At 36.6% G+C, this 15518-nt stretch overlaps 1 long non-coding RNA gene across 1 annotated transcript; it reads right to left on the bottom strand.

The window, feature by feature from the left end:
* Positions 1-733: 733 nt before the first annotated feature.
* On the bottom strand, positions 734-11954 carry LOC118635874. The gene is made up of 4 exons (XR_004960575.1): positions 11895-11954; positions 4442-4531; positions 2848-2897; positions 734-854 (listed from the first exon to the last, which is right to left on the bottom strand). It is a non-coding gene; the product is annotated as an uncharacterized LOC118635874 (long non-coding RNA).
* Positions 11955-15518: the final 3564 nt, after the last annotated feature.

Raw genomic sequence — 15518 nt, 5'->3', positions numbered from 1 at the left:
TGGGGTGCGGTGGGGGGGGGGGAGAATACAATAAAAAGTTAAAACCCCAAATAAAAAAATAATTCTGTTTCGAAGGCATCAGAAAATCTTTTTTGTGCCCTGGCCGGTTTGGCTCAGCGGTTAGAGCGTTGGCCTGCAGTCTGGAGAGACCCGGGCTCGGTTCCCGCTAAAGGCACGTACCTCGGTTGCAGTTTGTCCCCGGCCCTGGTTGGGTCGTGCGGGTGGCGACCACTCGATGTGTCCCTTTCATGTCGATATTTCTCTCTCTGTCTCTCCCTCCCACTCTATCTGAACAAAATATAGGGGGAAAAAATGTCCTCGGGTGAGGATAAAAAAAAAAATCTTTTCTGTGTCCAGGACATCAGGGTAGAAGAACCTGGAGAGCAGGGAAGTTCACTGAAGGAATCCAGCTACCGTCTGCTGCTTTTCCCCTCAAGGAATTTACTGAATCCTGACTTGCCCTGGCTGCGGGACATCATTCAACAGGCAAAACACCCACTAAGAGGCAGAGAAGACATCTGCTCTTCAGAAAACGTATGGGGCTAGGGAAACAAACCGTGGAGTCAGACTTACAAACCAGTCAATATTTGAGAACTAGAAATCTTAGGAAGAAGAAAGGCAGACAGAGCTGAGACCGACATTGGGTGGTTTTCTTCCTCAAGGCATTTGTCCATACCTAAGCTGTGTGAGACATAACTGGAAGGCTGAGCAGGCAATAGGTGAGAGTCTCAACAGATTTCTTAGCAGTCCAACCCTTGGTGTAGTAGAGTACAAAACGGAGTTCCGAAGTCACCAAAAGGGGGACCCCAGTAAACACTTCAGACTGACATCTGGGACCCCTGGAGAGCTGCAACCTGAGGGGAGGGAAAACCGGAGCCAATCCCAGCCTTGGAAACCCTGAAGCATCCTGGGGAGAGCTCAGTCCCTGAGGGCTTGATGTGTTGACACCCACACTGCAGCCTGCCAGAGAGAGGGTGGAACTGCTGTGGAGGGAGAAGCATCATCCAGAGCCACTCAGCTATGTCCTAAACAATGCCTGGGATTTTGTTTTACCGCCAGACACATAAAAAAATAATAATAATAATAATAATAGGTTAGGAGAAGAGAAAAGAAAATACCCACAAGACTCCATTATTGGAATGATCAGGCATGGGCAATGACATAATTAGGATTAATATGTTCACAAATACAGATGACAAAATTGAGATTTTATTAGAAAACTGGAATTTAAACATCAATCACATGGATACACTAAAAATTGAAAACCTGCAAAATACAATCGGTGACATTAAGAATTCAACATTTGAGTGTAACAGCACATCAGAAACAGCAGAATAGAGGGGAAAAGAGAGGAAGCATCTGGGAAAGAAATGCAAGCACAACGCTGACATGGACAGGTGTGTAGGGTTTGTCCCTGAGACAAACTTCTTTTTGTCCCTGAGATACAACTTCTGCATAGAAGGGGCAAGGACAGGCTATGGCTTAAGGGGTAGCTAATAGCTCTGAAGCCCTTGTTGTGTCCTGGACACTCTGCTGGCTCTGCCATCTTCATCCAAAGACAGACTCAGGAATCTCTTCTGAATGACTGCATCTGGTCCTCAGGAGACACTTCTGCCTCTTAATCAAAAAAAGCCTTAATGGGTTTTTTAAAATATTTTTATTGTGATGAAACATATGGCATGCAATTGGCCACGTTAACCATATTTAAGCGTACCATTCAATGGCTTTAGAGTCACAACATTGTGCAACCATCACTACGATTTCCCAACCCTTTTCATTACCCTGAACAGAAACTCTGTACCCATTGAACAATAACTCCCCCTTTCCTTCACTCAAATGACCCTGGTGTCCTCTCATCTACCTTCTGCCTCTATGAATTTGCCTATTGTACACATTTCATATATTTGCAACCATCTACTGTTTGTCCGTTTGTGTCTGGGGCATTTCACTTAGCATAATGTTTTCAATGTTAGCCATCTGGTAGCACGTGTCCTAAAGACACTTTAAAGGGTAGAAATAAGAAGGTTTCCATAATCATTTGGGTTGATAAGAAAACTCTAAATCAACTTTTGGTAGCCCACTGTAGGCATGGGCATAACTCACTGTGTGCTTCACGAGTCCCATTTCTGATGTTTTAGGGGAATGTTGAGGTAAAGATCAAGAATGATTGTCCTCTCCCTGATAAGCTTGCCAGGAACAGATGTGATGTGTCAATAAATGACTGAGTGAGATGGTCTGACTTCTGTGAATCAGAAGAGAATTAAAAGGGTTTTCATCACAGACCATTTATTCTCTGCTCAAGATTAAATTAAGTGAGATATGAAATTATCTACACTGATTTCTCAGACTCATAATGGTGAAATTTATTTTATTAGTGGATGGATCACCTCAAGATCCTAACAGAGCAACTGGACACTTCTCTGCAACCCTAATGCAAGAAACTCAGCCATATCAGGAGCAGAAGCCAAAAAAAGGGGGGGGGGGTGTTTTCAGGGTCGGTCTCTGTGGACAGGACCTGCTCACTGCTTCTCCCCCTTTAGGTGGCTCCGTCCTGCCTCCTATATGCCAAGAGGATTGACAGCAGTAGGCCCAGCCACTCTGCTACTTCTCCTTCAGCATGTGGGTACCTGAAGGGTTTGCTTCATTTATTGCAAAAGAGATTTTATAACTAATAGTCAAGCATGAAACTATTCACACAATATAAAAGAATTAATGAAGAGGGGGCATATTCGGCTTCCCTGCTCTTGCACACCCACAGTATCTTCCCTTCAGTGCCTTGCTTGTTCTAGGGAGAGGATAGTAAGCGTATAATGCATTTCAGAGGAAGAAGAAAATGTCACATCTCACCTGGTGAGTCTGCAGGCTTATGATGTCTCAACTTTAGTTTCACATGACTTCTGAAAAAAACAAAAAACGGTTGAAATCTAACAGTATATTTTTTAAACATCCTAAGACCAGATCCTGGGTTGTTTTACTGATGGGAATCTCGCACTCTTCCCCTGTTCTTCAGAACCAATTCACACAAAAAGACCTTGTCAGTCTACCAGTGGTGTCTTACCACATGCATCTACTTCACTAGGCGATAGAGAGGATTCAACCGGCCAGATCTATGTCTTGCGACCCGAGTCTTAGAGAATGGAGATTAAGGACAGAGGAGAATTGAGTCACACAATTCTGGTATTGCAGGTGACATGGTAGGGGACCAAAACTACTATAATGAAAGAGGAACACTTGCCTCCATCTATGGATGGCAAGCTGTTGTTGGCATGAAGATAAGTTGTGAGGCACAATAAAGGCTTTCTAAGAGCTCTCCTTAATGTTCTGGCAAGATATGAGCTGGACTTTGCAGGGGCTCATGGGGCAAATGCACATCCAACTTATTGCTTGTGAATAGCTGACCAGATATGCTGGCTATGTGATCAGTGTGGCAGCACCTCTGAGTATAGTAAGATTATCAAGCCTCACACCTCCTGGGTTAGGTCCTGTACTCTTATCAGTGCATAACTGAGTTCATGCTTTTCCAGTTATCACTTGTGGCACTGTTGTGGAGAATGGATAGTGTGGGGCCAGATCAGTTTTGAGCCACTATGTGAGCCATAACTCTGCAAGTATCACTTGCCTTCACAGTAGTAGACAGAATAAAAGTATGTGCTCTTCCTGAATTGGAATATGCCTACCACTGCGCAGATCACACAGTGGACTTCTTTCCCTTCCCCTCTTAACATTTCCCACAGTGATTTTGGTAAGCCAGACAGGTGGCTGTTATAAGCCACCGGAGAGGGGTAAAGTACTATGTCATGGAGCCACTACTCAGAACCCCAACTAGTCATCTCATCCCTCCTTTGTGAGTCTCTCACCCCTCATGCATAACAGAGAGATAATGCCAGTTGCCTTGCTTACAGGGTTATTGTGAGGACTAAACAAGCTAGCAAGCAGCAGGTGTGAAAGTGCTTTGATAGAGTACGTGACCTAATTCTGTGAGTTTATTTCCTTCAGTGCTTAAGCAATCCTTACCCCTGACTTGTTTTCGACCCTAGGAGCTCTGCTACTCCTTTATCACTGGATTTGTTGATTTTTTTCTTTTTTACACAATAGTCTTTATGACCAATGCACTATGCAAGGGAAACTGATTTTGCTCATTGAAGTAACATGTTTAGTCCCAGGGTTGGACTCAGGATTTCCTCAATCCAGTCATGGCTATCCCATTCCTCTTTGTCAAACAATGGTTTCTCCAGCTCCCTCTACAGCTAAAGGTGGCTGGTCATGAGACCAAATTCTGCCCCTTTAGATATATGGGGAATGTTCTGGGGGTTTCTGTGATATATGCCATTTCTAAATAAGAAGGACAGATGTAGGACAAGAGGAAGGTGGTACTTGAAATGTGACAGAGATGCCTGGAGGCTTTGCAGCCTGTGTGACAGCATAAGGTTATAGTCTCAACCTGCTGAAAGTAGGAGGGTGGAAGCCATGGTGTCCTGTGGCATGTTTGAGCAGCTGAATCAGGGTGCAGGTGCTTACAGACGTCTCATCACTGGAAAAAAAAAAACAACAACAACAACATATAAATGGTAAGGCCTATTTTGTTTATACTTTTGGCTCCAAACTTCACCTTAAACTCATTTGAAGTTAACTTAATTTTTTTTCTTTATTGATTTTAGAGAGAGAGGAAGGGAGCAGGAGAGAGAGATAGAAACATCGATGAGAGAGCACATCAATTGACTGCCTCCTGCATGCCCGCAGTGGGCATCAGGCACACAACCTGGTCATGTGTCCTGACTGGAAATCGAATGAGCAACCTCTTGGTGCATGGGTCTATGCTCAACCACTGACCCCCACCTGCTGGGCTGAAGTTAACTTTTACAAATACTAATACAGACCCTATATCCAGAAATTCTGAGTTCATAGTCTATATTGTTAGTTTGGATTTTTCAAAAATGTTCTGTTATAAATACTGTGAAACTGATAAATAACAAGTTAAGAAGTTAAATATGATGAAGAATCTACATGTAAATTCCACTTAACTTCAATAATTATGAGCTCTTGGTCAATTGTATTTCATTAAGACCTACTAACTTCCCTCACCTCCCACCCCAAATTTTCTTCAGGCAAACCCTAGATATTCATTTTATTATCTATCTGTCATCTATCTCCCTAAAAATACTACTTTAGTAATGAAATGCATGCCATTATCATGCCTTAACAATAACTAATAATTTCTTAATATCTTCAATATTCATTCACATATAGTTTTCCTTATTCTCCTATAAAAAAAGTTATCACTTTGTTGTCTTCAACTCTGGGTTCTATTTAATCTCATGCATTGCACTTTCTCACTATGCATGTTGATTTTTCGTAATACTCGCCATCTCTTACTCTCATTTTTTTTCTTGTGAGAAATGAGTTATTTGTTCTCCAGAATCACACACACGCACAATTTTGCTTATTCACTCTCTCTTTTTTTGGGTGGGGGCATCATTTTACACACTCCTCTGTCCCCTGTCTTTCTTGTAAATTGAAATTTACATCTAGAGTCGTCTCCTGATTCAGTGTTCATATTTTGGCAAAAAATATCTCAGAGATAGTGTGGAATTAGTCCATTAAGAGGCACATACTGTATGGTTGTCCTTCTTCTTGTAATGGGAGCAGATAATGCTGTTCATTGCCTAGAGGGCTTATGTTATTCGAGGCTTTAAATAGAGATGTTCTAATTCTTTTTATCTTTATTTATTAGATGGAATTCTTCAATGAAAAACTTCTCTCACCTGCTCTTTGGTAACCAATGTTACAGTTCTTATGCCAAACACAGGATAAGTGTTTCATTATTTGCCTCTGCTTACTTAATTTCAAAATAATAAATTAATTTTCTAGCATTGATAATGGTAACAATGAGGATTTTGTTCCTTTAAAGTCTTTATGGACCCAATAATGATTTGCTTAAATCCATTTTAGTTATTATTCTTATTGACACTCAATTTTTCCCTACATGATGCAGATTTGTAACCTGAATTTGCCTACAAAGCAGGTGTTCAGTAAATGCGTGTTGAAAATATGTCAAACATCAGTGAGGTGTGTTGACAACATACTTGTTTTATTTTAACATTATATTACTGTGTCCGTCCTTCCACTAGATGTTTGAAACTGACATTATCCCTTTGCTATCTTTGGTGTCATTCAAGTATTACTACATTTGCAGAGAGAAAAATTAAGACTCACTCTCCTTCATTGTATATTTCTGCTTTAATTAGGGGGACAAGTGACCTCAACTAGGCTCATGGATTTGATTCTCTTTTGGCTTACAAAATTCATTTCCCCACATTACCATTAATTCTCACTCAACACTCTTTTCTACATGTTCATCCGTACCATCATCTGCTCTACTTCCTAGAACCTTGCATAGTTCAAATTTTCCCTTTCTCTAATACATTTCCTCCTTATCATTGAACCAGCACTCCTGTGGAAGTAGTTTGTCAGTAAATCAATAAGTGTCTTTACTCTGCTTTTTCACCTCAATGGTTATTTCAATTATGGGTGTGCATTTTAAGGGCTGAGTATTTGGGCCTTCAAATTTCTGATTTCTAACATGGAGCTAAAAGTAAGGCTCTCCTGTATCATTGTGAAATGAGCTCCACAAAAGATCATTAGAACATCGTGAAGCATACTAAGTCTGGGATGTGTAAAACATTTGTACCTGTAATTATCTGAATATAGGCTGCCATAAAGGAAGTGTTGGATTAAATGTAGGGGAATTAGACAACCCCTTGAATTTATCCTATTATTCTGAGATATCAGTAATAATTACATAAGGATTGCTAGGATATACACAGGAATTGGTTAGCCATCATATTAGTGTATGAAGATACTTTTTCCTCCTTTGAACCCCCAAATTAGCCTACTTTCTGGGAGGGCTACTCCAGCACTTAGCTATCAGGCAATTCATTTCCAGCAAAGTGTGCTTAACCAATTTTTTTAGTAGCAATTCTGTGTACTGGTGGAAAATAAACAAGGTTGAGTGACCAATGATCCCAGTTTTCAGAGTTCTTCATATTTCCCATATGATTTGTGTGCGAATTAGCCTGAAAGCAACAAGATTGCAGTGTTATCTTTGGTTTTGTTGTTGTATCCTAATGTAGCACTGGAAACATTGGATGAGTAACCTCTCAGAATATGGTGTGGACATTTGCTGGTAATGAGGACTGCCTTAAAATAGAGATACATTTTTTCTGTTTAATCTCAAAATTAGGTTATTTTCTGAGTGTGCTACTCCCACACTTCGCTATCAGGCATTGCAGTCCTGACTGAGGTTGCTTTCTCACACCTTATTGTAATTATGGTGGGTAATGGTGTCTGAAAAATGATGAAGCTGCTGAAGCAACTTACAATTCTGGCCTCCATGGTTCTTTGTATCCTTGCAACTAGCACTCCAGTGTATAGCTGTAGATGTGGATTCAAATATCCCCTGACAGTGAGAGGCGGCTTTTAGTCAGACATTAGACCCCCTCAATGCAGTTGCCATGGGAGATGAAACATCCTGATTGCGTTGTTGCCATGGTAACTCATGCACTTGACCCAATCTTGTTCAGAGTTGACACACCAAAGGCAGCTTTTCCTTAGCTGCCAGAACCATCTCCTTTGTCAGTTCAGAGTGAGAAAACAGAGCCAACAGAAATATTTTCCCAAAGATATTCACTATCCCATAAGTTATTTGGCTCCATAACTGAGAAAGGATTGCTTCTGGAATTTTTATTAGTGTTAGCAGGTGTGTGCACATATAAATTATTTGTATAATGGGGATATACTGCATAGAGCACACCAATTGATCCCCACTATTGGAGGAGTAAGCTCTCAAGTCATATATTATTCATGATTAAAATGAACTGGAATAAAGATAGCTAGAGCTTACTGAGAACTTTTGATCTACAAGGCTCTACTTCTTGTCTTTATAGGTAGCTTGATTAGCAATCACTTATTATTCAATGTATAATAAACTTAAAATAATAAATGCATAAGATAATGTGCATGGATCACAACAGATAGGAATGGAGAACAGACAACTTGATGGGTGGGAAGTGGTTTTCAAAAGTAGTTTTAATTTACCTTTCTGTTGCTATGAGTAGATTTGATCATTTTTTCATATATTTAATGGCCATTTGTATGTCTTTTAAAGAACTATTTGTTCAGGTTTCTGCCACTTTATGTAATAATGTTATGGTCTTTTTTACTTGACTTTAAGAATACTTTGCATTTATTTGAGATATTAGCTCTTTATTTTTTATATATTTTGAAAATATGTTTTCTAAGTTGGTTATTTGATTTTTATTTGTTTGTCTTTTTGTTTTAGTGTTTTGCCAGACAAAAATGTTTCTTCTTCTTTATTTGTAGGTAAATTATTTATTAGTTTTTCCTTTGTGTTTGGATTTTGATTCCTTGGTAGAAGTCCTTTCCACACCTCCAGATTATTATAGAATCTACTTGTATTCTAATCTAGTGTTAAAGAGCTTCATTTTTTTTACATATAGATCTCTAAATCATTTGGATATTGTATTTTTTATTATGTGAATTAGGGATCAAATTTTATCTTTTATCAAATGAATATCAACTTGTCCAAACAGCATTTATTAAAATGTTTATATTTTCCTTAGTCATATGTGATGTCACCTTTATTATATAGTTAAGCTTCAATATGTACATGGGCATATTTCAAATCTCTCTATTCTGTTGCATTCAACTGCCAGTACTACATGTTAGTTGTTTTTTTTTTGTTTTGTTTTGTTTTGTTGTTTTTTTTTGCAATTTTTATTGATTTATTTTTGTTATAGATGTTTTTCCTTTTCCCCCATTCCTCCTGATTCCACCTCCCCCCCCCACACGCACACCCCAGCATTGTTCTCTATGTCCATTGGTTACACATACATGCATATAAGTTCTGTGGTTTATCTCTTTCCTCCCTCCATCTCCCTCTTCTAAATTTTGTCAGTTGGTACCCTACTTCTATGTCTTTGGGTCAATTTTGTTCATCAGTGATATCATGAAAATGAGTGAGATCATGTGATATTTGTATTTCTCTGACTGGCTTATTTCGCTTAGCATAACACTCTTCAGATCCTTCTATGTCGTCTCAAAGGATAAGAGATCTCTCTTTCTTACAGTTGCATAGTATTCCATTGACGCAGTGACCCAACTTCTACGAATATATCCTAAGAAGCCAGAAACACCAATCAGAAAGAATATATGTACCCCTATGTTCATAGCAGCATTATTTATAATGCTAAGCTCTGGAAACAGCCCAAGTGTCCATCAATAGTGGTAAAAAAGCTGTGGGACATAAGTACTATATGGTTTTAACTATCAAGACTTTATAGTATGTTTTATTCCTGGTTGGGCTAATTTCCCTTCATTGCTATTTTTTTTTTCCATAGTGTGTTATAGCTGTTCTTGCATGTTTGGTTTTTATCTTCAAAGGAACTTCAGAATTAACCTCTTTCTCTAGGAAAAAGAAAACAACTTGCTGCTATATATTTTCTTAAGAATAAAGTAAAAAGAAAAGAAGAAAACTTTACCTTTTGTGACAGAATGGATGGGCCTGGAGAGTATTATGCTAAGTGAAAGAAGCCAGTCAGAGAAAAACAAATACCATATGATTTTACTTATATGCAGAATCTAATTAACAAAATAAACTGACAATCAAAAGAGAAACAGACTCATAAAGAAAGAGAACAATGTCACCCTAATAAATTCAATACAAAATTTAAAAAGGAAGTACAAATTGGTAGTCATAAAATAATCAAGGGGATGTAAAGTACAGCATAGGGAATATAGTCAATATTGTAATTAATATGTATGGTGCCAGGTGGGTACTTGAAATATTGGGGGGAATGCTTTGTAAAGTAAATGATTGTCTAACCAGTGTTGTAAACCTAAAACTAATACTAACTAACATTAAATGTAAACTGAATTGGAAAAAAAATTCTAAATGTGTTAATTAGTTTCCAAATATTTGTGGATTTTGCAGAGATTTTTCTTGTATTGATTGGTAATTAAATTCCATTTTACTCAGAGAATCTTTTTTTTTTTTTTTATCCTCACCCGAGGACATTTTTCCATTTTTTGTTCAGATAGAGTGGGAGGGAGAGAGGGAAGAAGAGAGAGAGAGAGAGAGAAATGTCGACATGAAAGGGACACATCGAGTGGCTGCCTCCCTCATGACCCAACCAGGGCCAGGGACAAACTGCAACCGAGGCACGTGGCCTTAGCGGGAACTAAACCCAGGTCTCTCTGGACCACAGGTCGAAGCTTTAAACACTGAGCCAAACCAGCCAGGGCCGATTTTTTTTTTTTTTTTTGAATGGGTGTTGAATTTCATTGAATTCTCTTTCAGAATTTCTAGAGATGTTCATATGATTTTTCTCCTCAGACATATCTTTTTTTTTTTAATCCTCACTCAATGATATTTTTCTATTTATCTTCAGATAGAGTAGGAGGGAGGGAGAGAGAAACACTGACATGAGAGGGAGACATCAACGGGTTGCCTCCCACATGACCTCGACCAGGGCCAGGAAGAACTGCAACCCAGATACATGCCCTTGACTGGAATTGAACCCGTGACTCATTGGTCTGCGGGCTGACGCTCTACCGCTGAGCCAGACTGGCCAGGGCCTGAGACTTATCTCAAGGTGAATTATATTAATAGATTTCCTAATTATTGAATCACCCCTGACTGCCTAGAATAAATCCCACTTGTTCATGGTGTATTATTTTCTTAATATAGTGTTCGATTCTGTCCACTGATGTTAAATTTAGGAGATTTGAAACAATATTCATAATGGAAATTGTTCTACAACTTTCTTTTATTATACTTTCTTTGTGAGGTTTTGGTATCAATGTTATACTCATTTTATAAAAAAATTTAAATTTCTCTTTTTTATGTTTTAGAATATTTTGTGTAGCATTGGGAGTAATAACTTATGTTGCATTGTGATTAGCTGCTGGTTAAGTTTTGATAAATTCTTCTGTGAAAATTCTAAGTCCTGGTGCTTTTCTGTGAGAAAATTCTATAATAAATATCGCTATTCCACCCTCCCCCCATGGAACTTGGTTTCTTGAAGATCTCCATCTCAATTGGAATCATTTTTTGCAAACTATTTATTTTCCTAGAAAATCATACTTATTATTTAGGTTTTCTTTACATTTATGGTGCAAAGAAGTGTTTTGTTATTATTTGAATTTTTCTGTTTTAATGGTTATTTTTCTTTTTTCATTTCTTATTTGTTTATCTGTGTTTTGCATTTATTTCTTGATAACGTTAACTAATGTTTATTTATTTTAAGAATTCAATATTTTATTTATTCAGTTGTATTTTTTTTCTGTTTTTTAATATCCATACTATTTTCTTTTATCTTTAGCATTGCTTTCTGGTGTTTTCTTTTGGTTTCCTTTATTTTTATTTTTTGCCTAACTTTAATAGTTGAAAACAATTCATTAATTTAATTGATATAAGTATTTAAAACTATTAAATTTCATTTAATAACTGCTAAATATATCCCACATGCTGGTATTTGTAGGGTTTCCATTATTATTTCATTTTTGGTGCTTAAATTTGGGTTTCTATTTCCCCTTTCACTCAAGAGTTTTTGATAGGACCTGCTTGGTTCCACTACATGACTCTGCAACCTTTAATAGAGTTTTTGAATTATTCTGATGAAAATACTTTTCTAAAAAATTACTTTTATTGCATCATGGGAAAGAATACTATGTGTGTTATTTCTACTTTATTGAATGTGATGATACTTTCTTTGTGACCTGGCATATGGTAAAGTTTATGAATACTCCTTATGTGCTTGAGAAGGTATTATTCTATTTTCTAGTTGTAAAATTTGATGAATACACAGAAGATTTACCTTACTGATGATATGGAGTGAGGTCACGTTTTTTCCAGGAGGACATTTTGTGGGCCACCTTAGGGGATAAAAGGGAAGAACTTAGCAAACAGAAATAGGGAAGAGTGCTTTCATCTGGGGACTGGTACATAACCAGAGACATAAGATTCTCTAGGCAATTATAAGCACTCATTTATTCAATAAGTATTCAAAAATGTAATCTATGACAAGGCAACTTTCATTTAATTCAGGTTTCTTCTTAAAAGGCACCGGCAGGACTAACCACAGCTAAAATCACTATCAGTCTCATTGTTACACTGCTTTATTTTATTCCAGTACTTAGTACTTTTATGCTTATATTTCTTATTTTCTTTAATATCGCTTCTTGCAAAATGGTAACATAATAATGGAGGAGAATTTGGCAATAACAAGCATGTACCTGTTGGCCTATAAATTCCATTTCTCAAAATCAAAAAAACACTGGGGAAATATGTAAACGTTGATTGCAGTAATATGTGTTATAAGAAAAACTGAAATGATTAAATGCCCATGAATAGAGGACTTGAAAAATAAAATAATTGAATAGTATGCAACTATAAAAAGGAATGATGACTATTTCTGTATATTAATTTGGAACACTCTCCTGGATATATCAACAAGCAACAAAAATCAAGATGGGGAAAACTGTATACCATGTTATTACATATCACATATGGTGAGTATGAATACATATGAAATTATAATCCACAAACTAAAAAATTATATGGGAAAGAGATGGTACAGAATGGGAGGGATAAGAAGAGAAGCTGGACTCTACTAAAATAGGTTGTTTTGTAGGTTTGATTTTGGTATTATGTAAATTTTCTACATACTTATAAAAAACAATTAGATAAGTTAAAAACAATGAAAAACATGAATCTAGTAGGTTTTATTGTGCATCCAGTTAGTAGCTTTACCACACAAAAACTATTTGAATGATTTTAAAATACAGTTATTTGTTCTGTACATTTCTAGTGGGATATAACCTGAGGATTAAAATAATTAGATAAACATTTTAAACTATTTTCAGAATCAATAATTGTATTGTTAATGTTGGCATAGTTTTTTGTTTTTTTTACCTTTTTGGTTGTGAATTGTGGGATAACACTAGTGAGTAATTTCGTTGGTGTCATGGGGAGTCAGGACTTGTGACTTCAGAGAAAGGATATAATAATAAAATACTAATGACATAAAGTACATACCCTGGAGCCCTGAATTTTAATGGGAAGTATCAGTATAAATTTATGCTAATTTTGCTTTAAAAATGCATATGTATTTCTTAGCTCTGCCTCCTAAGTACACTAGTAACAATGACGAACCCACTATCATACAACCAAGCACCATGATTTTACTCTTTAAAAAAGCATTTTCCATTAAAAAATCAAGATTAGATGAACTAGCTGATTTCAGGAACTGTATAGGTGAGCTTTGAACAACTTACTGTACCAGGAAAGAGGAAGGACTGTTCAGGTCATGTAAAAAGGATTCAAGAGCTACTATGAAGAGCCTAAATGCCAAAAATGGGACAGTTTGAGCACCTATAAAAATAGATAATTAAATAGATTTAAACACACTAAATTTGTTTAAATATTGTATTCATGGTGATTCCAAAATATACACTATGGTCACCTTTAAAAGTGCTAGAAAACAAAGTCATAATTTGAAACTGATGAATAGAAGGAAAGAATTAAATAATTATCCTTCTATTTGTATATCTACTGTGTTATCAAATATTTAATGAGGGAAGACTGTCTTTAGATAAGTATTCTAGCTAATAAATAAGATGAATAGAATATCTTTATTCTACAATCTGTAATGAAATATTCGGTGTAGGCAATAATCATCAGTCTCTGCTAACATTATAAAAAAGAGACAACCAGAAATTATGTGTCACGAGATGAAAGTACACAGCACTACCTGTGAGATATTCTTGCTATAGAAAGGGGGGGGGGCAAAGGAGAAAGCAAACTTGAATCTAATGAAAATCTCTATCTCTAACAACCAATTTACATGAAAGCCAGGAGACAGAGAGTCATGGAGGATGTCAGCAAAATCCAGACTGCATAAAACTCTAGAGAATAAAGGACTCAAATTCTTCAACAAATAAATTACAAGAAAAACAGAAAAGAAGTGACAGCCTACAGATCAAAAGAGAATTAATAGTTATATTAACAAATTTTAATGCATGAGAGTAAGCTAGATCCTGAGTTGAAAATAAAACTTTAAAAAATATTTATGACAAAATTGGAAATTTTAAACTATGAATGAATATTTTAAGATATTTAAAATTGTAATTAATTTTTCCACATAATAATGTTATTGTGTTCATATTTGTAAAGTGTCTATGTCTTTTAGGGATACATACTGAAATAATATTTTATTAAGTAATATGATGTTAAATAATCTGTGGGTGGAGAGAAGTAGGTGGGAGTATAGATGAAATAAGACTGACAAAGAGTTTTTAGTTGTTGAAGCTGTATGAGATTTACATGGGTTATTTAATATTACATCTTGTCATTTATCTGACATTATTTATAACAAAAAATCTAAAGCCACAATAGAGACTAATTAATCAGAAATTCTGGATGTGTAGCTAGGGCATTGGTATTTTTTAAAAGTACTTTCAAATAAGTTTGCTTTTTTACGGGAATATTTTTAATGTTTATAAGATCCAAAAATCACATTCTTGAACCAATTCTTAAACATTTAACAAATCATTTATTCATAAATCAATAAATGTATATATACTAAACCAAAAAATGTGGACAATCAAGAATACATTCATAATGTGCAGGCATGTTGAATGAGACTATTTGCACAGATCTGAATATTTTGTAAGTAGCATAATCATTGCATTAACATACCCTAAATGTGTTTATAATCTCATTTTTACTACCAACTCTCCTTAGAAAGGGTCAATTCTACTTAGTTCTATACTTGAAGTATTACTATGCAGCTAATAAACAAACAAGGGCTTACCTTTTTTTAAAAAATCATGTTAAGAAGTCTGGAAATATCTGCATTGGTCCAGGTGCTCAATGCTATAAGAATACCACAGCTTCCATCTTCCTGCTCAACCATTTTCAGCAGGTTGACGTTATGACCACATGGTTGCAAAAGCTCCAGACCTCTCTATCACATTATAAGTACCATCATCCTCTTTCACATCTATCCTTCTTATTAAGAAACAGCCTTTTCTATAGAAGTCCCTACATTTCTGTAAACCTCATTTGGCAGAATGGGGCACATGGCCACCTTAAGGTGTAGAGGAGGCTGGAAAACCATCATCTGACAAAGGAGGATGGGATAGCTATGACTGCATTGGATAAATCATGAGGTCCACCCTTCACCCCAGACCAAACATACTGTTTCTTTTTAAATTTTTTTTCTTTATTTTTAGAGAGAGAGGAAGGGAGAGGGAGAGATAGAAACATCAATGAGAGAGAACATCAACTGGCCACCTCCTGCATGCCCCCCATTGGAAGTTTGGCCCACAACCTGGGCATGTGCTCTGGTCGGGAATCGAACTGGTGACCTCTTGGTGCATGGGTCAATGCTCAACCATTGAGCCACATCAGCCAGGAGATATATATATATATATATATA

This window comes from Molossus molossus, unplaced genomic scaffold (genome assembly GCF_014108415.1).
Source record: "Molossus molossus isolate mMolMol1 unplaced genomic scaffold, mMolMol1.p scaffold_m16_p_2, whole genome shotgun sequence".
Lineage (NCBI taxonomy): Eukaryota > Metazoa > Chordata > Mammalia > Chiroptera > Molossidae > Molossus > Molossus molossus.
The sequence above is the reverse complement of the archived record's forward strand: the minus strand, read 5'-3'. Positions and strand labels throughout refer to the sequence as shown.